The 20293-nt window shown below is 45.0% G+C and overlaps 2 long non-coding RNA genes across 6 annotated transcripts in view; one reads left to right on the top strand and one right to left on the bottom strand.

The window, feature by feature from the left end:
• LOC112581148 overlaps positions 1-9184 on the top strand; it is a 30824-nt gene extending 21640 nt beyond the window's left edge. Inside the window, exon 4 of the long non-coding RNA XR_003105602.3 lies at positions 8697-9184. This is a non-coding gene — a long non-coding RNA (uncharacterized LOC112581148). The remainder of the gene's footprint in view (positions 1-8696) is intronic.
• On the bottom strand, positions 948-19567 carry LOC112581224. 5 transcript variants are annotated; one of them, XR_006547456.2, is made up of 6 exons: positions 19024-19546; positions 16312-16354; positions 14955-15049; positions 13881-14592; positions 13027-13225; positions 12501-12725 (listed from the first exon to the last, which is right to left on the bottom strand). It is a non-coding gene; the product is annotated as an uncharacterized LOC112581224 (long non-coding RNA). The 5 variants fall into 5 exon arrangements; XR_006547457.2 differs by lacking the exons at positions 12501-12725; positions 13027-13225 and adding an exon at positions 948-1367 and having other exon boundaries at positions 19024-19542; XR_006547455.2 differs by having other exon boundaries at positions 12501-13225; positions 19024-19542.
• Between the last annotated feature and the right edge of the window lie 726 nt (positions 19568-20293).

Raw genomic sequence — 20293 nt, 5'->3', positions numbered from 1 at the left:
CTCTCTGAATCTCTCTATAGCTACGTGTTGATATACATTTTAATTTATATCTACCCATGTATCTACATAAGCATGTATCTATTGATATTTTTACAGCTATATCTAACTCTCCCACTGTCTTTCCACCTCTCCAGCTCCCTTTATGCCCACATATCTCTCCACCTCCGTATGTCACCCAAACTTCATATGTTTTAATCCCAACATCCTCGATTACATCTCCCCTCGTCCCAGACATCGCTTGGCCAAGTCTCAGTTTGATGTCTCCGTCTGGGAATCTGTTTCTGCTGGGACACCAGTTCATTTGTACTGCTTCTGGATTCTGCTGTACTGTGTACACTCTTCATCTTTCTCCATCCGGTTTCCTGAGTCAGAGTGAGGGTCCTTCAGTGTGGCTGCAAGTGACACGATTTCCTTGGTGTTTCTGGATGAGTCATAATCTACTGCATGTATGTAGCCTGTCTGCCGTATTCATCTCTGAATGGACGTTTTGGGGAGTTTCCAATGCTTGTCTCTTCTGGGGAGCGCTGCAGGTGACAGTGGGGTTCAGGTGTCTTGAAGAAGGATGGTTTTCTCTGGATAGCGGCCCTGCAGTGCAATTTGCAGATCTTCTGGTAGGTGCATTTTTCACCTAAACAACCCTACAGGCTGTGTTTTCAGAGAGGCTGTAACAGTTTCCATTCCGTGCAGCAACACAGGGGGGGTTCTGTCTTCTCCACATTGAGGAAATCTCTACTTCTGTCTATATTTCTCAATCTGGGTATCAATAAATTTATCTACCTATATTGATATCTCTATCCATTCATTATCTATACATCCAGTAGTTTCACTACCTATGTTTCTGTTTATATTCATCTCTGAAGTCCATGATTCCAGCTACCTGTATATCCATCTATCTAGATATTCACAAGGCCTGTGGGGCCCTAAATGATCCCCGCCCTGGAGAAACTTCCTGTGGTTGGTAATACTAGAAGAATGCAAAAGTGTGCCTAATTACAGAGCCTATTTCAAGGCGAAAATTCTCCTCACAGTTACAGCCTGTCAACAAGCCTGGAGAGTTCTTCAGCCCCTCAACCACAAAGACAACCGCCATGCAAAAGGACAGCCGAGGTGGCATCTGGCGCTGGTCCTCTGCTAACTCTACAAACAACAAATGTTCAAGGCCACCTGGAGAAGACAGAACCCCGCTGTGTTGCTGCACAGAATGGAGGCTGTTAACAGTCTTGCTACAGACATAGCCTGCAGATTTCTTCAAAGGCAAAAAATGCACCTACTAGGAGATCCCCAAATCACAACACTCCAGGGCTGCTATCCAGAGAAAACGATCCTTCTCCATCACACCTGAACTGCAACGTCTCCTGCGGGGCTCCCTGGAAGAGTCAAGCATTGTAAAACACCAAAATGTTCATTCACAGATGAGTGGATATGGAAGATGGCCTACATACATGCAATGGATGATGACACACCAAGAAAATCATGCCAGCTCTTCTACATTGATAGTCCCGCAGATGATCACACTGACTCCAGGAAATCAGAGAAAGATGAATAGTATACATACGACAGCGTTCAGGTGGAATCCAAAAGCATCACAAATGAATGAGTTTCCCCAACAGAAACAGATTCCCAGCCGGAGACATCAAACTGAGACTTGGCAAAGGGATGTCAATGAGAGGAAGGGTAACTGAGGAGTTTGGGACGAAAACACAGCAAATTTGAGTGACACAGAGAAGTGGATAGATACGCAGACAAAAAGGGAGCTGGAGAGCTGGAACAACAGCGGAAGAGTTAGATATAGCTGTAAATATATCAATAAATACATGTTCATGTAGATACATGGATTGATATAAATAAAAATGTTTATAAAGACCTAGAGATTCAGAGGTACGAAATCCAGAGATAATGTGATAGAGATATAGCTGGATATAAGAACACTGGATCCATAGAGTTATGGATAAAATATTAACACACGGAGGATGAAAGGACATAGAAATGTAGATAAATAGATCTACTAACAGCTGCAGAGAAGCAGAGAGAAAGATGAATATAGACAGAGACGTATTCCTGTCTACATTGGTACCTGGAGAAAGAATCAGAGATAAAGCCACAAAGACACATTCATAGCTACAAAGACAGACAGACTTAGATGGATATAGAGGTAGCTGGATTCATGGACTTAAAAGATGAATACACACACAGAGAAACATAGTGAGACTGATGAGTGTATATATAGTGAATGAATGGACAGATATATTTATAGGTAGAGAAATTTATTGATAGCCAGAAAGAGAAATAGAGACAGAATAATAGATAGGGAGGTATACAGAGAGTTTGGTGGAGACCTAGAAAGACAGACAGGTAGAGAGAGAAAGGGTAATGAATAACAGCTTCCTGTATGCACATGGCACTCTACTCAAATGTATATTAAGTTACATGGAGAGAATGGGTAAGAGAATACCTGCGTCTGTGTGGACAGATGGATCGAGTGGCTGTGCTCCTGACAACAAGCTAACCTTGCAAGGGAACTCTACTCCAATCGAAAATACAACTTACACGACAGGAACAAATGACACCCAAAGGCCTGTGCTCGACCCCTCCTTCCTGAGGGGCTACGCCGGTGTCACATCCGCTGGGCTTGAGCGGGCCTGGGTCCCCAGGGTGGGCTGTCTCCTGGCTGAGGGAGGTGGGAGGATGGGTATGCAAATGAGCCCTTCCCTGGATTTGCAGAGCCTTGTCCTCTGCGTGGGGGACCTCAATCTTCAGATCCAGGCTGGCCCTCCTCCACCCACACTAAGCCTACTGTCCCCCACTGAGGGACAGTTACAGGGCTCAAAATAGCCTGGAGTTCAAGTTCCCCTCCAGGTCCTCCCTACCATTCTATGCAACAGTCTCACCTGAAGAAAAAATGGACATTAGGTTGATTATGCCCAGCTCCCAGCCGGTCCAGCCTCTGCCGATCTCCAAAATTCCTTGCCCCAGCTGTTTAAGAGAGAATTACTCCTAACAACCTTGAGGAAGAACAGGCCCCCTTAAGACAGTAGCTTTCCACACAGATGCCTATATATACTTACTCTTTTCTTGGGTTAGTGCAGCAGCTGACTAATCTGACTGCTGCCCCTTCTCGCCTCATTAAAGGTGATCTGTTCCTGTGAAGTGCCAGTTCTTTTTCTGAACCTCGCCTTCTCTAACTCCCTTACTCTATGTTTCTGGTGCCGAAACCTGGGATGTTGAGGTTCCTCTTCGTTCTCCACGGCCACCTCTTCAGAACGTGGAAGCCTGCCTACCGGGCTTTCAAGACCTCCTCCAGAGGACGCCCTGTGCCTTTGTGAGCGGCACAAGCCCTGTGTGAGGGCTTTATTGGTTTTCCACGTAACCCAAGGAATATTGGCCTCTCTCTCTCCCTCTTTTCTCTACACTTTCTTTTCCACGAGACCAACTCCAGGACAGAGGCCTTTTGCCATTTGACCGCTTTACATACAACACTCCACTCGAGCCGGCGCCTAGATTAATGTAAGATCTGCACAGTGTTCTAGAGGCTCCCTAGAACCCAGTCCTCTCCAGGTCCCGGGGACCCCTGGCCTAGGGCCACTCTGTAGACGACGGTGGGGAACACTCCACCTCGACACAGAGCTCTCTTCTCATAACTCCTATTGCGACTACGGGTGACAACTCGAGCTCCCAATAGGAGCCTCGGCTTGCCTTTCAATGATGGGGTCTGGCCAATCTGTCCCAAAAGATTCCCCTCTGACCTGTGTTCTCAAGAAACTCAAACCTCTCTTACTCACTGAACTCAAAGCTAACCGCTTAAAACAGCTCTGTATACAGATCTGGCCTCAGTACCAATTAGACAGTCAAGACCGCTGGCCTGAGTTTGGGACTTTTGACTTCAATATTTTATCAGATTTCAGTAACTTCCTCAAACGGAATGGCAAACGGTAGGAGGCCCCCTATATTCAAGCCTTCTGAGACCTTAAAAGTCGTGCTTTTTCTGCAAAGACTGTTCCACCTATCAAATCCTCCTCTGCTCTCTCTCCCCCTCCATTACAAAAGAATCCAAACCTAAACCCCTAAAAGGCTAAACCCTCAGCCCCCCGATTTCGACCTGGCAGATGAGCCTCCTCCCTACTGCCCCAAAGACAAAGCTTCCGGAGAAGAGACCCCATCCTCCAGCCATTCCTCCTCCAAAACAGCAAGCGATGACTCCAAAACCCCAGAAGAGATTCCCAGCCCCTCCATCGGCCAGGACCCGAAGCAAACCATCTCCTCTCAGGGTTAGTGGGACCGGAGGGCCCCACACGGGTTCCGGGGCCTTTCTCCATTTCTGATACAAGCCAAACTGAAGAAACTATTGAGATCCTTTTCAGAAAATCCTACTAGGTACAGAAAAACATTCCTCCGCCTTACACAAACATATCATTTAACCTAGAATGATCTTTATTACATCCGAAATGCCACTTTAACCCCTGATGGAAAAAAAAAAAACGGATATGACAGGCAGCCTGGACTCACGCCCATCAGATCCATAACTAAGATAAGACTAATCCGGTGGCTGATGATGCAGTCCCTTTAACTGAGCCACAGTGGAAATAACAAGCAGGCGATGCCGACATCCAGGACCTGCATTATATGATCACCTGTTTACTGGAAGAAATGCTAAAAAGCTCTCACATTCATATTAACTACGATAAGATTAGGGAAGTGACTCAGGAAAAAGATAAAAATCCTGCCCTTTTTCTTTCACGGCTTACTGAGGCAGTCCACAAATACACCAATCTAGATATTTCCACCCCCGCCAGACTTCTGTACCTACACATCCAGTTCATAAGCCAGGCAGCCCCCAATAAACGCCGAAAACTTTGCCAGTCAGAAAAGGGCCCCCTCAGTGAGAGCTCCTAGAAACAGCCTTTAAAACTTTCAACAATAGGGAAGAAGCGAAAAAAGAAAAAGAAAAGAAAAAAAAGGCCAAATATGCTTTATTCCCTGCAGCTATCCAAGGAAAAAATTCAACCCCTTTGGCCCATCAACCTTGGCCCACCCTTATGAGACCTAACCCTCCAGGGCCCTGCTTCAGATGTAACCAAACGGGACACTGGGCTAAGTCCTGCCCAAATCCCCGGCCACCCACCAAACCCTGCCCCACCTGCAAACAATGGGGCCACTGAAAAACAGATTGTTCTCAGACACTACCCACCAAACCTCGGGGTCCACCCCAGGCCCAACAACAATGGGCCAGGAACCAGACTCAGGGAGGCCCTGGCACCCCCGACCATGGTTCCTTGGATGAGGTGAGAGATGATCCAATTGTGCCCGAGTCATTCCAGTGACAGAGCCCAAGCTCCAGACCCCAAGTCCGCCCCATACAGACGGACTCTGGGCTTCGGGTAATTGACACGGTGGCCGGACACAAAGTCTCGTTTCTAACAGACGCTGGAGCGGCCTGTTTACTTTTAACCTCCTTTAAGGGCCCTCTCCCGAAGAAGGCAATGGCACCCCACTCCAGTACTCTTGCCTGGAAAATCCCATGGACAGAGGAACCTGGTAGGCTGCAGTCCATGAGGTCGCTAAGAGTTGGACACGACTGAGCGACTTCACTTTCACTTTTCACTTTCATGCATTGGAAAAGGAAATGGCAACCCACTCCAGTGTTCTTGCCTGGAGAATCCCAGGGACAGAGGAGCCTGGTAGGAGGCCATCTATGGGGTCGCACAGAGTCAGACACGACTGAAGCCACTTAGCAGCAGCAGAAAGGGCCCTCTCCAGCCTTCAAAACTGGCCATCAAAGGGGTCTCAGACATCCCTTTTTATCCCAAAATAACCCCTCCTCTCCTTTGTTCCTTTGGCAAAACAACACTAACACATTCTTTCATAATAGTTCCTCAATGCCCAATGACATCGATGGGATGTAATCTTCCGGCCAAGCTACAAACTTCTGTAAACTTTCCATTCTTAGATCCCATATCAGTTCTTCGCATCCAAATGGCACCCGAACCCCTGGCCAGCCCTCACTCCCAAAACCTGCCCCCTGATCTTCCCCCAATAGATCCTCAGGTCTGGGACACCGAAGCCCCATCAGTAGTCAGACACCATTCCCCCGGGCAGGTCTTTATTAAAAATCCCTCTCAAGTAATAACCCAAACTCAATATATCCTGACCACAGAATCCCGACAAAGACTTAAAACAATAATCCCAACTCAGAGATTTCGAGCCTTGACACAGACCCCCAGGCCCCAGACCAAGAGAAAACGGCTTTCTCTATTAGGTCTATTAAACTTCTTCCAAATATGGGTCCCAAATTTTGCCCTCCACGCAAATTCTCTCTACCAAGCTACTCAACGAAACTTAGATAATCCCTTATTGGCCCCCACCTCTCTCCACACCCCAATAGACTTTGATCAAACATTTACTACAGGCCCCTTCCCTTTACTTACCTGATTACACCAAGCTTTTTTTCCTTTTTGTACATTCTCAACAAGGACATGCTTTAGAGATTCTGTGCCAAAAAGCGGGGGACATATGGGGCCCTCTAGCTTACTTATCTAAACAACTCAATCTCCTCATGCTCAGATGGCCACCTCATCTCCAGGCCTTAGCTGCAACCACCCTCTTAATACCTGAAGCCCAAACACTCACCCGAAATGCTCCTCTAAATGCATGCTCACCTCACTCCTTCCAAGATTTACTCTCTCATGAGTTTCCTTTCTCTGCCCCCTGCTGGACTACAGATCCTCCACGCACACCACCTCGACACAGCCCTTTCTTTTTTATGCCTTGTAAACCTCTTAATCCTGCTAGCTTACTCCCTACACCAGATCCAAAAGCAGAACACCTATTTCATGACTGTGTTCAGACCTTAGATATGACACTTAATCCATCTGAACATATAACTGATCAGCCCCTTACTGACCCCAAAGTCCCATCCTGGTTCATAGATGGCACTGCCCAAAAACAAGCCCCATTTGGGGCTCAATGCTCTATAGTTCAGGGACAGCATGATAGAGTTATCCCCCTCACCTCATCAAGTCAGCCACACTGCCAGCTCACACCTTCTCACCAACAGGTTGAACTGATAGCTCTTACACAAGCTTTGACCCTAGCCAAAGACCAAAAGATAAACAATTACACTGACTCCAAATACGTCTATAACGTATTACATTCTAACATTATAATCTGGAGGAAAGAGAGAGTCCTCACTCAAAAAGACACACCTGTTCTCAATGCTTCTTTTATTTCTGAACTCCTCCATGTGGCTCAGCTCCCAAAACAAGCTGCTCTAATACATGGCCGGAGACATCAGCGGCATAGTCCTATCTCCTTTTATAACAATGTAACAGATCATGACACAAAACGGCAGGCCGCCTCTGTTAGTCCTGTCTTTTCTATAGCCCAGATTGATGAGCCTAACATCCACACATTACTTTCATATTTACATTCCCTCTTCCACCCCTCTACAAAAGTACTTAAGGCTTGCCTTCAAAACTTTATTAAACTGACTAAAGATGATGTAACTTATTTAAATAATCTGACCCAAACTTGTACCATTTGTCAGCAGACAAATCCTAACATTCGCCCCCACTCCTTTCCCCACCCACCAAATTCACAGACATCTTCCCGCACAAGACTGGCAGGTAGATTTCACCCACATGCCACCTGTAAAAAGGGTTAAATTTCTCCTAGTCTTCATAGATACATTTTCTGGATGGATTGAAGCTTTCCCGACTACTAACAAACGAGCCCCTACTGTGACTCAGCTTATTCTTACTGAAATCCTCCCAAGGTTTGGAATGCCTTCCTCCCTCCAGTCTGACAACAGACCCAAATTCACATCCCAAATCACCCAAAATTTTGCATGAGCCCGTCAAGTTCCTTGGAGGTTTCACATTCCTTATCATCCCGGTCTTCCGGTAAGGTTGAAAGAGCCAACCGAGTCCTAAAAGAAACTCTGACCAAATGAACGATCAAATTTCATCGAGACTGGACTAAACGCCTCCCATTAGCCTTCTTTAAGGTCTGGGCCTTACAGAAAAAAACCCTTACATATCAGTCCGTTTGAGACCATGTATGTGAGGCCCATAATACCTTTGGGCCTCCCCTCCTCCCAAGACAGTCCCAAACTGCCTTCCCACCTCCCTTTTCCTTTACTTGCCCAGATACAAAATGCCCTTTGCAACATATAGGTAACTTACTCCCTTGACCACACCCCAATCTTCCACACCCATCCCTTCAAATAGGAGACAAGGTCTATGTGACAGTTCAGTCCCACTCACATCTAACCCCAAAATGGCAAAGACCCTACACGGTAATTCTGCTGATCCCTACCACTGCAAAATTAAAAGAAATCACCCCTTGGGTACACACCACCCAGTTAAAAAAGGTTATACAGCCCAATGATAAAAATGCTTGCCAGACTAATACTTATCAAGTTTCTCAAATAGGCCCTACAACTTGGAAGTTCTCATGGTTTCCACCAGCCCTAACTGGCGATGGATGAGCCTGTCAGTTTCACGGCTACAATTATTCCTGGAACGACTTCTGGCAGATATCTGGGTCTCGAGTCCTCAAGGATCCATGTTCGAACACACTGAAGATTACATCTCCACCCTGTGGCTTCAGGAAACCTTTTATAACTTTTACCCCTTCTCAGACCATTCATGCTTATCATCCTCCTACTCACTTTTGGGCCTTGTTTGTTTAATCTTTTCCAGAGATTCCTCCAAGACCAAATCCGAGCCATTTCCCGAGACCAAGTCAAGACTGTTTTGCTTGAGACCCTGATGGCTAGAATAGAAAATCAACACTATGGGCCTTGGACTTCTTCCTCCCAGATCACAAAGCATTGACTCTCATTTATCAGCAAGAAGAAGCCCTGAACATTAATGGCGCCCACCTCTCTTTCTGTTTTTGTATATATTCCTTAGGGTCTGGAATGAAGGACAGTTACATGGCTCAAAATAGCCTGGAGTTAAGATTCCCCTCCAGGTCCTCCCCTCCATTCTGTGCAAAACAAAGAACTCTCTCACCCAAAGAGAAAAATGGACATTAAGGCTGATTAAGCCCAGCTCTCAGCCGGTCCAGCCTCTGCCGGATCTCCAAAATTCCTTGCCCCAGCCCTTTAAGAGATAACTACTAACAACCTTGGAGAAGAACAGGCCCCCCGAAGACAGTAGCTTTCCACATAGATGCCTATATATACTTACTCTTTTCTTGGGTAAGTGCAGCAGCTCACTAATCTGCCTCATTAAAGATGATCTGTTCCTGTAAAGTGCCGGTCTCGTTCTTTTTCTGAACCTCGCTTTCTCTAACTCCCTTACCCTACACCCACAAACGCTGGACGCCTCTGTGCTGAAAGAACTTTGCCAAGTCACCCTGTCTCCATGTCCCCCCGGGGTTCTGCTTCCCAATTTCGGCCTTCTCCTTTGCACTCAATTAAGCTTCCTAAGACATGGGCCTCAGCACAGCATATTTGCAGGGGTTCTGATATGACTGGGACTGGGGGCCTGAAGGGTCAAGGGGAGGAAGCAATGACCCTCAAGCCCTTATCGTTTTGTCATGGCACTGTGCAAAGTACAGTACAACCCAGAAACACAACTTTTGTTCAAGCTTAGCTTCTCCCGGTTCCTAGATCGGGCATGAAGATGTGCTGCCCTCTTGTGGACATTTCTGTGAACAACAACTTTCAAACCTGGTGCTTAAGGCTATAGATATTCACAAGGCCTGTGGGGGCCCTAAATAATCCCCGCCCTGGAGAAACATCCTGTGGTTGGTAATGCTGCTGCTGCTGCTGCTAAGTGGCTTCAGTCGTGTCTGACTCTGTGCGACCCCGTAGATGGCAGCCCACCAGGCTCCCCCGTCCCTGAGATTCTCCAGGCAAGAACACTGGAGTGGGTTGCCATTTCCTTCTCCAATGCATGAAAGTGAAAAGTGAAAGTGAAGTCGTTCAGTCGTGTCCGACTCCTGGCGACCCCATGGACTGCAGCCTACCAGGCTCCTCCGTCCATGGGACTTTCCAGGCAAGAGTACTGGAGTGGGGTGCCATTGCCTTCTCCAAAATACTAGAAGAATGCAAAAGTGTGCCTAATTTCAGAGCCTATTTCAAGGCAAAAATTCTCCTCACTATTACAACATGTCAACGAGCCTGGAAAGTTCTTCTGCCTCTCAACCATGAGGACAACTGCCATGCAAAAGGACAGCTGAGGTGGCATCTGGCGCTGGTCCTCTGCTAACTCTACAAACAACAAATGTTTGAGGCCACTGGAGAAAACAGAACCCTCCCTCCACCCCGTGTTGCTGCACAGAATGGAGACTGTTAACAGGCTCTCTACAGACACAGCCTGCAGGTTTGTTCAGAAGTGAAAAATACACCTACCAGGAGATCACTAAATCACACTCCCTGGCTGCTATGGAGAGAAAACCATCCTCCATCACGCCTGAACCCCAATGTCTCTTGCAGTGCTCCACAGAAGAGGCAAGCATTGGAAACCACCAAAATGTCCATTGACAGATGAGTGGATATGGAAGACGTCCTACATACATGCAATGGATGATGACTCAGCCAGAAACACCAAGAAAATCATGCCAGCTCTTCCTCATTGGTAGTCCTTCAGATGATCACACTGACTCCAGGAAATCAGATAGAGAAGGATGAACAGTATACATACGGCAGCGTTCAGGTGGAATCCAAAAGCATCACAAATGAACGAGCTTCCCCAACAGAGACAGATTCCCAGCTGGAGACATCAAACTGAGACTTGGCAAAGACGTTTGGATGAGGGGAGAGGTAACTGAAGAGGTTTGATTAAAACATACCAAATTTGAGTGACATAGGGAGATGGATTTATATGCTGAGAAAAATGGAGCTGGAGATGTAGAAAGATAAGACTTGTGGTTCGATAGGTACAGCTGTAAATATGGGGATAGGAAATTGTTTACATAGATACATTGGTAGATATAAATTGTAATCTCTATCAATAGACAGCTACACAGACATTCAGAGATAAAATCTAAGATAAGGTGATATAGAAATAGCTGGATATAGAAAGATTGGATCCATGTATATATATGAATGGATCATATATATGATCATATATCTATGTAAACAAAGCTAGTCAAGGTGATGGAATTCTAGTTGAGCTATTTTAAATCTTAAAAGATGATGTCAAAGTGCCACACTGAATATGCCAGAAAATTTGGAAAACGTAGCAGTGGCCACACAACTAGAAAATTCAGTTTTAATTCCACTCCCAAAAAGGGCAATGCTAAAGAATGTTCAAACTACCTCCCAACTACACTCATTTCACATGCTAGCAAAGTAATGCTCAAAACTTCCCAAGCTAGTCTTCAACAGTATGTGAACCAAGAACTTCCAGATGTTCTAGCTGGATTTAAAAAAGGCTGACGAATTAGAGATCAAATTGCCAACATCGCTGGATCACAGAAAAAGCAAAAGAATTCCAGAATAACATCCACTTCTGCTTCATTGACTACACTAAAGCCTTTGTGTGGATCACAATAAACTGTGGAAAATTCTTAAAGAGATGGGAATACCAGTCCACCTGACCTGCCTCCTGAGAAATCTATATGCAGGTCAAGAAGCAACAGTTAGAACCAGACATGCAACAACGGACTGGTTACAAATTGGGAAAGTAGTATGTCAAGGCTGTATATTGTCACCCTGCTTATTTAACTTATACGCAGAGTACATCATGAGAAATGCTTGGCTAGATGAAGCACAGCTGGAATCAAGATTGCAGGGAGAAATAACAATAACCTCAGATATGCAGATGACACCACCCTTATGGCTGAAAGCGAAGAGGAACTAAAGAGCCTCTTGATGAAAGTGAAAGAGGAAAGCAAAAAAGCTGGCTTAAAACTGAACATTCAGAAAACTAAGATCATGGCATCTGGTCCCATCACTTCATGGCAAATAGATGGGGTAACAGTGACAGACTTTATTTTCTTGGGCTCCAAAATCACTGCAGATGGTGACTACAGCCATGAAATAAAAAGACACTTGCTCCTTAGAAGAAAAGCTATGACAAACCTACACAGTGTATTAAAAAGCAGACACATTACTTTGCCAACAAAGGTCCATCTAGTCAAAGCTATGGTTCTTCCAGTGGTCATGTATGCATGTGAGAGTTGGGCCATAAAGAAGGCTGAGCACCAAAGAATTGACGCTTTTGAATTGTGGTGTTGGAGAAGACTCTTGAGAGTCCCCTGGACTGCAAGGAGATCAGACCAGTCAATCCTAAAGGAAATCAACCTTGTATATTCATTGGAGGGACTGATGCTGAAGCTCCAATACTTTGGCCACCTGATGCGAAGAGCTGACTTATTAGAAAAAACCCTGATTTTGGGAAAGACTGAAGGCAGGAGTAGGGGACGACAGAGGACAAGATGGTTGGATGGCATCACCGACTCGATGGACATGAGTTTGAGCAAGCTCCAGGAGATGGTGAAGGACAGGGAGGCCTGGCATGCTGCAGTCCATGGGGTTGCAAAGAGTTGGACACAATTGAGTGACTGAACTGAACTGACTGTGTATAAGACATTGTTCAGGCCCTCATGGAGTTTACAGTCTAGTGGGAGATTGTAGAAATATTACAACTATTTATGACCAGCAGTGGGGAGAAGAGCAGTAGGACACGAATCAAGAGGCTGTTCTCGAAGGATGAGTAGGAGTTCACCAGGCAGAGCGAGTGCTCTTAACCACCTTTGATTTGAGGTTGCTGGAACTTAAAAGAGGGAGGCTCAGATTAACTCTTAGAAACCTGAAATGGGCAGAAATTAATGTTCTAACACACAGCGCCACATTTCACGTGGAGCACACGCCTCCTCTAGTCCCTAACACCTCGCTCAGGGGTACCAGGGCTGAGGACTCTCAGTGCAGTCTCTTCCCACTGCTCCCGGCCCCCCAAGCTCGTGGTGTTATCCTGCCTAGGGTTTTTGACACCCTTTCCCTTTTTTGCCTTTTCTTCTCCACACAGGCACACACAGGGAATGCAAGTGAAACTCACGGTGACTTGAATCTAGTACCTCTAACAATGCATCTGCCCCAAGAGCAGACTGGAATCAGGGGCGCTGCTCACTCAGGATCAGTCGCAGCTCCAGAGCAGCCCATCTGATGCCCCAGATTCCTGCTTCTCACTGAGGCTTAACATTGTGGGCACAGCTCTGCTGCTCCAGAGTTTCCATCCAGAATATAGTCCCTCTTCCAAAATCAGACTTGCAGAGCCTAGCAAGAAACACCAATTCACATTCCATTTAAAATGATCACTTAAACGACCATGAAAGGAAAAAGTGTCCTGCCATGACTCCACCCCCATTCCTTGGTCATCCTTCTCAGAGCAGCTCAGAGACCAGAGTTCTGATAAAGTTCTGGAAACTTTGTCACCTTTGTGACTGGATCTGGCATTTATAATTTTTGATGCTCAGACTCAGATTAAAGAGAGGAAAAGTGAAAGTGAAAGTTGCTCAGTCATGTCCAACTCTTTGCGACATGACTATAAATCCATGGAATTCTCCAGGCCAGAATACTGGAGTGGGTAGCCTTTCCTTTCTCCAGGAGATCTTCCCAACCCAGGGATCGAATCCAGGTCTCCCACATTGCAGGCAGATTCTTTACCAGCTAAGCCACAAGGGAAGCCCAAGGGAAGGAGAGGAAAGAACTTGAAATTTGGTGGGTAGATTTTATCTTTATTATCCATAATAATGAAAGAAAAGAAATAAAGATAATCTCTACTCCCATGAAGGCAAGTCTGACCTCTAAATCCTCCTGGGAAAGACGAACATAGAATACCCAGTCCCCAACACTGAATACGTAGTCCCCAGCAGATTACAACAATCAGCTCTTGTAATATATGGATCTTAGCAGTGTCTTAAACACATACCTGTGAGCACGCAGTAGATCCTCATGAAACATTCCTTTTGAGGATGAATACTTGTTGTCCCCCACAAAAGGCTTGCTCAGACTCCACTGCTTTCCCCAGGTCCTGCTCAATTGGCAGGTGGTGAGCAGAGGATGTCATCTTTTCAGAAGGTGGTGGTGGTCTTCACTGGCAACAGCAGTATTTGTGTTCAGATAGGGTGGTTGTGTGTAAGGCACTCAGGCGCTGTTCTTGATTTCTCTAGATTAATCCTGCCGGAAATGAGGTCTGGGGTAAGCAACTTCAGTGGTCATTCAAATTGTAAATTAATGACCTTCATCCCAGATTTGGAGAGTCATAACCTCTGAGTGTGGGGCCCTAGTATCTGTTTTTTAATGAGATCCATAAGTGATTGTTATAGATGGGAAATTCTGATAAGCAATGTTCAAAGTCATTTTCATCTTTGATTCCCCACTGGGATCATTTGTGTGTTTTTTTAGAACTACCCCCAGAGCTCCTGTCAATTCGTCTTTGGCAGAACCCAAGATCAATGATATCTCAATGAGGTGGCCCAGGTTATTCTATCACGAGGCTGGGTATACACTGGGAGGCTCCAGGTTCATTTCTGAGACCTAGTAGAGGGTCTTGGCCCTGGGGAGGCCTGCTCCGCACAGATGTGAATGGGGGACAGTCAGTCTGCCTCACGTTCCTGGTGTCAGCAGATGTGCAGGTGTCCCTAGGAGACAAGGGAGGAGAAACTCACACAAACTCCATAAAGGAACTCTGTAAATGCACAGATTTTCCCAGGCCCCCAAAAGCAATGGAAGAAAAGTTAGAACATCCCTCGCTGGGTGTGGGGAAGCCTCTGGTTCTCACTCCGGATTACCAAGGAAGATCACCGGAGCAAAAGGAAAACCTTAGAGGATTTAGGAGCATGGGGAGTGGAGAGGGACCTCTGTGACAGCGGGACACAGAGACCTGGACTTCTCGAAGGAATCCCCAGGGAGCAGAGCCACCCAAATAACACTTTAGGCCTCGGTTTCTCCTTCGCCTTCGGACATCATCCCTGCATAATCTGCGTTATTCACCCCCATCTACCTGGGTGCATGAGTGTTGTCTCCTTTTCTTCACATCCCAGGGCTCCTTTCTTTGCTCAAAAAATGTGACCAGGTTCAGCTTAGAGACAGCAAGACCTGTTTATTAAAAAAAGGAACATGACTCATCCCCGAGATTCTACAACTTCCAACCTACTACAGTGTTCAGTAGAGAAGACAGGTCACTCTAAGTTATAGAAAATTATTTCATCAAATAGTATTTCCTGACAGCCCCTTTAAAACACTTAGGAAACATTTCTAATTTGCAGTTCCTTAACTCTACTTCCAAGTACTATTCGATCAAAACTAAGGAATACACATGTATTTATGTGTCTGAGTCCCTTTGCTGTTCACCTGAAACTCACAGCATTGTTAATTGGCTATTCAGTTCAGTCGCTCAGTCGTGTGTGACTCTCTGTGAACCCATGGACTGCAGCACACCAGGCCTCCATGTCCATCACAACTCCTGGAGTTCACTCAGACTCATGTACATTGAGTCGGTGATGCCATCCAGCCATCTCATCCTCTGTCGTCCCCTTCTCCTCCTGCCCCCAATCCCTCCCAGTATCAGTCTTTTCCAATGAGTCAACTCTTCGCATGAGGTGGCCAAAGTACTGGAGTTTCAGCTTTAGCATCAGTCCTTCCAAAGAAATCCCAGGGCTGATCTCCTTCAGAATGGACTGGTTGGATCTCCCCGCAATCCAAGGGACTCTCAAGAGTCTTCTACAACACCACAGTTCAAAAGCATCAATTCTTCAGCACTCAGCTTTCTTCACAGTCCAACTCTCACATCCATACCTGACCACTGGAAAAACCATAGCCTTGAGTAGATGGACCTTTGTTGGCAAAGTAATATCTCTGCTTTTGAATATGCTATCTAGGTTGGTCATAACTTTCCTTCCAAGGAGTGTCTTTTAATTTCATGGCTGAAGTCACCATCTGCAGTGATTTTGGAGCCCCCCAAAATAAAGTCTGACACCGTTTCCACTGTTTCCCCATCTATACCCCAGTACAAAAAAGTTTTTTTTTTTAAAAAGGAATAGATATCTGATTTTAAGACGTGGGCAACACCTCATTTCATTTTAAATATCTAGATGATCATTGATCCAGAGTGAAAGAGCCAGATCAACTCAAGACATGAGGACAAGATGAAACATCCTGAAGATTCTTTTTTGCATCAACAAACCCCTATTTCCTTAAAATGATTTTACTTCTCACCTGTGCTGATTGTAGCATTTTAAGGTACCTGAATATATGCTACAGGACTCTTGTTTTCTTTTCCTGGAGATACAAACTGTAATAAAATGAATTCTTGTACATGACTGTGAAATAAAATTGCAATTTACAGAACGTTTACTTACAAAAGCCTGAACAAAGGGGACAGCCTCCACTTTTCAAAGCCATCTACAAGTAAAGGAAAATGAAGCAGTCGGGGGAGTATTCACATGAAATGTGGTGGGTTTTAACATCCATCTCTCAGTAAATCCCTCCAAGACCCTATTAACGATGATGGGAAAATTATTAGCTTTTCAGTTGAGGAACCTGGACAGACAGCCCCTGAATCAAATGAATAAAATTAACGTTAGCTGTAATGGGACAAATTGGTATCAGCTGACCAATGCACACATCATCACTGCTGGGATAGTTTTGACAAAAAACAATGATAACGGCAAACAAAAAAAACCATTAATCTAGGATATCCCCAGAGGTCCAGTGGTTAATCCTCTGCCTTCCAACGCAGCGGGTCGGGGTTCAATCCCTAGTTGGGGAATTAAGATCCCACATGCTATGCAGTTTGGCAAAAAAATTAATACAATTAATCACGAGAGCAGGTTAAACACATTTAAAACCATATATAACTGTCATGTCCTATACTTGGGTGTATTTTAAATAGGAAATCTTTCCTTGAGGCAACTGAGAGCTCTCGCATAACTCTGAGTTATTCTAAGCCATATAGCAACAGCTTTACTGCTGCACTTTCATTATCCTTGTCTATACAGGCTGATGCTACATCCAGACAGGACCTAGACACTGCATATTCTCCTTCTTCACTGATATGCCAGGACCCACCCTCACAACCAGTGGGAATCTTGTATTAACACATCCCCAAGGTGACCTGACAAAAAGGGAACATTTTCAACATTTGCACATTGGTAATTCATGGCAGGAATCCCTCATGCTCTAAAGAGACCCTGGATGGAGAAAACGGAGAGAAGGCAATAGGATATGAGAGGACTTTCCTAAAGAGCTAACCTGGGGTATTACTAGAAAAAAAAATGTATTAAAAACTAAATTTGTCAGCACCACCCACAGGTCAGAAGTAAATGTTCACAATTTCTAAGTACATGGGATTTCAGTAAGAAAGGGGGACCCAGCCTCTGATGTGGATCACAGACTTTACCTGAAAACCTGCCACCTCCTCTTCCTCCTCCATTTCTGGGTTTCTTTCTCCGGCCATAGTATGCAGAGAAATCACACCTGTGCATCTTTGAAGCATCAGCTCTGGCCTTTCACCTGTTCATGCTCTGAGGCGGGTGGCCCTTGACATGCAGAAAGGCCACAGCGCCCCATCCGTTGTCATGTGACAGAGTCAGGAAAAAACGAGCTCCTACATCTCCTTCGCCGTTTTCCTAAGCCCTTCGGTCTCAGAGTCAGCACCACAGCCGTGACAGCAATGGGGAATGTGGGTGGCGCCCACAGAGGCTGGACTCAACTCTCAGTGCCTCTAACTCTACACACTTCATATTTCAGAACCAATGACAGGCAAAGCAAAATTAAAAAGAAATGGATGCAGAAGGAAATGGCAACCCACTCAAGTATCCTTGCCTGGGAAATCCCATGGACAGGGGAGCCTGGCGGGCCACAATCCATGGGGTTACAAGAGAGTCGGACACAATTTGGCAACTAAACATCAACAGCATTTTGATGTATAATAAAAACAAAATGTCTGCTCAAAAAAGGAATGGCATTTCTACATTAACTGAAATGGTTTATGCACACCCTTCACAAAGTATTTCTAAGACCCTTATTAAAGATAAAGTGGAAAAAAACACTTCTCAAGTGCTGGAATCTCAAAGAAAGCATGTGAACCAGTAAAGATCAGAAGTCAGAGGATAAATGGACAGCAGATGACTAAAACACAAGGAAGGACACAGTATCACTGCCTGGGCGTTTTTGGCAAAAATAAAAAAAATCTTAATCTGAAACAATCATGAAAATGTCACTTTTGCAAATTTCAATCCATACAAACTTCCCATATTCTGTGTTCCTAACAGTGCATTTAAATAGCAAGACTTTCCTAACTATAGAAAATAGACTCTCCGACTTTTTTAGAACATTATGAGGGATTCAAGATTATTAAGGTCATCCTGTTTATATGTGCATTTTCTTTTTTTAAACTTTTTATTTTATACTGGAGTGTATATAGTTGATTAACGATGTTGTATTATTTTCAGGTGTACAGTAAGTCAGTTATATGTGCATTTTCTCAATCCATTATCTCATTCCAAATGATAAATGTATCCAGATATAATCACTACACTTTCTCCCACTTACCTAAAATCCAAACACCTAAACCCAACTCAACAGGGATCTTGGATACCAGTACATTCCCTTATTGATATCTAAGGGAACATTTCTAACAGCAGAAAGTTATAAACTCATGGTGGTAATTCTTCATCCTCTATAAGTAGGCTGGATTCAGACAAAGGGAAAAGGTTCTGGGACAAAAAAGTATTTTAAAGAGTTGGCCATGACTATCACAAGAATAAAAGGGAAAAAAAATCAGGTTGAAAACAACCTCACTAGGCAAGAAATCAGGAGAGAATTAATGATTTGGACATTCTCAATCCATGGCATTTCAGGAGGAAAAGGGGACACAGCTTCTAAACCAGGACAGGGTATTCAGCTGGTGACGATGTTTAGTCCAACTCTTGCTACCCCACTGACTGTAGCCCGCCAGACTCCTTTGTCCGTGGGATTTCCCAGGCAAGAATACTGGAGTGGGTTGCCATTTCCTTCTCCAGGGCATCTTCCTGACCCAGGGATCAAACCCAGGTCTCCTGCATATTTACCTGAGATGCTCCTCTTCTTCCTCCTGCTCCGAGTTCTTTTCTCATCAATATTGTGTTGAGGGGGCTTCCCTGACGGTCCAGTGGTTAAGATTCCACGCTTCCAATGCAGGGGGTGTGGGTTCTGGTCGGGGAACTGGGATCCCGCATGCCGTGAGGTTTGGCCAGAAAGTTAAAAAAAAAAAAAAAGTTGAGGAATGACATCAGCATCTTGAGATTATGCCTTGAATGGCGTCAGCACAGCTCCTTCCCCGCTTTCCACCACACCCACAAGCCAAACTTTCAAAGCCCAACTTGAAAAGGTGAAAAGGCCAGTCTTTCCACTCCTCTGTCTTAGGAGAGCTTCAGGAAAAAACAGGTCCTACAAGGAGACCAAGCTGTCTACACGTATTCTCTCTTCATAAACGTCCCAAAACAGTGCAGGCAGGGTATGAGGGCTGCACCGGCGTTCCCCTTCCAAGCCTGTGTAGAGCAGACTGTTGCCTCTTTCTGAAGTCGGCCTCAGCTCTCACAGATGTACTCAGAAGGCCACGTGCTTAACCCTGGCCTCGCCTCAGAATCACCTGGAGCACCTGCTTAAAGCAACATTGACTCTCCCACAGGACCAACAGACAGGCTCTGGGAAGCACACAGGTGATGCTCGTCTTAATATTGGTCATGAGATCCTAACAGGCACTCAGTTATACACTGAATATGGACGTGTAATCCCTACATATTTTGAATGGCCATCTCACATGCTGTTTCATTTTGTGCAGTTTTTCCCACAGTTTCCAGGCTGAGTTTATTTCTAGGAAAATGCATTATTTCAGACACATAATTGCACACTTGGGGCTCCCTTTCATCCCTGAATTATTTAACAGGCTTCTCCTTAATACTGCCCGCTCCACTATATGAGTAAGATTATATTTATACATGTATTTATATGATAAGCACACAAGCATGCATTTACAGTTGTATTATGATTTACTGCTCCTTCTGGCCCATAAAACTGTATCATATGCCATTCTCTTATAAATGACTGTTTAATAGTTATACTCAGGAATTACACAGGAAAGAGTAAACTAAAAACTGACCAATGTGCAAATATAATTTATATACATATATCTCAGAAGATTAGGAAATCCTCTAATAATTATCAAAGAAAAACAAAAGGGAGATTTCCCTGGTAGTCCAATGGTTAAGACTTCACCTTCCAATGTAAGGAGTGCAGGTTCGATCCCTGGTCAGGGAGCTAAGATCATACTTGCCTTAAGGCCAAAAATCCAAAACATAA

Source organism: Bubalus bubalis, chromosome 21, assembly GCF_019923935.1.
Source record: "Bubalus bubalis isolate 160015118507 breed Murrah chromosome 21, NDDB_SH_1, whole genome shotgun sequence".
Classification (NCBI taxonomy): Eukaryota; Metazoa; Chordata; class Mammalia; order Artiodactyla; family Bovidae; genus Bubalus; species Bubalus bubalis.
Note: the sequence above shows the minus strand (reverse complement) of the source record. Positions and strands in the feature narration are given on the sequence as shown.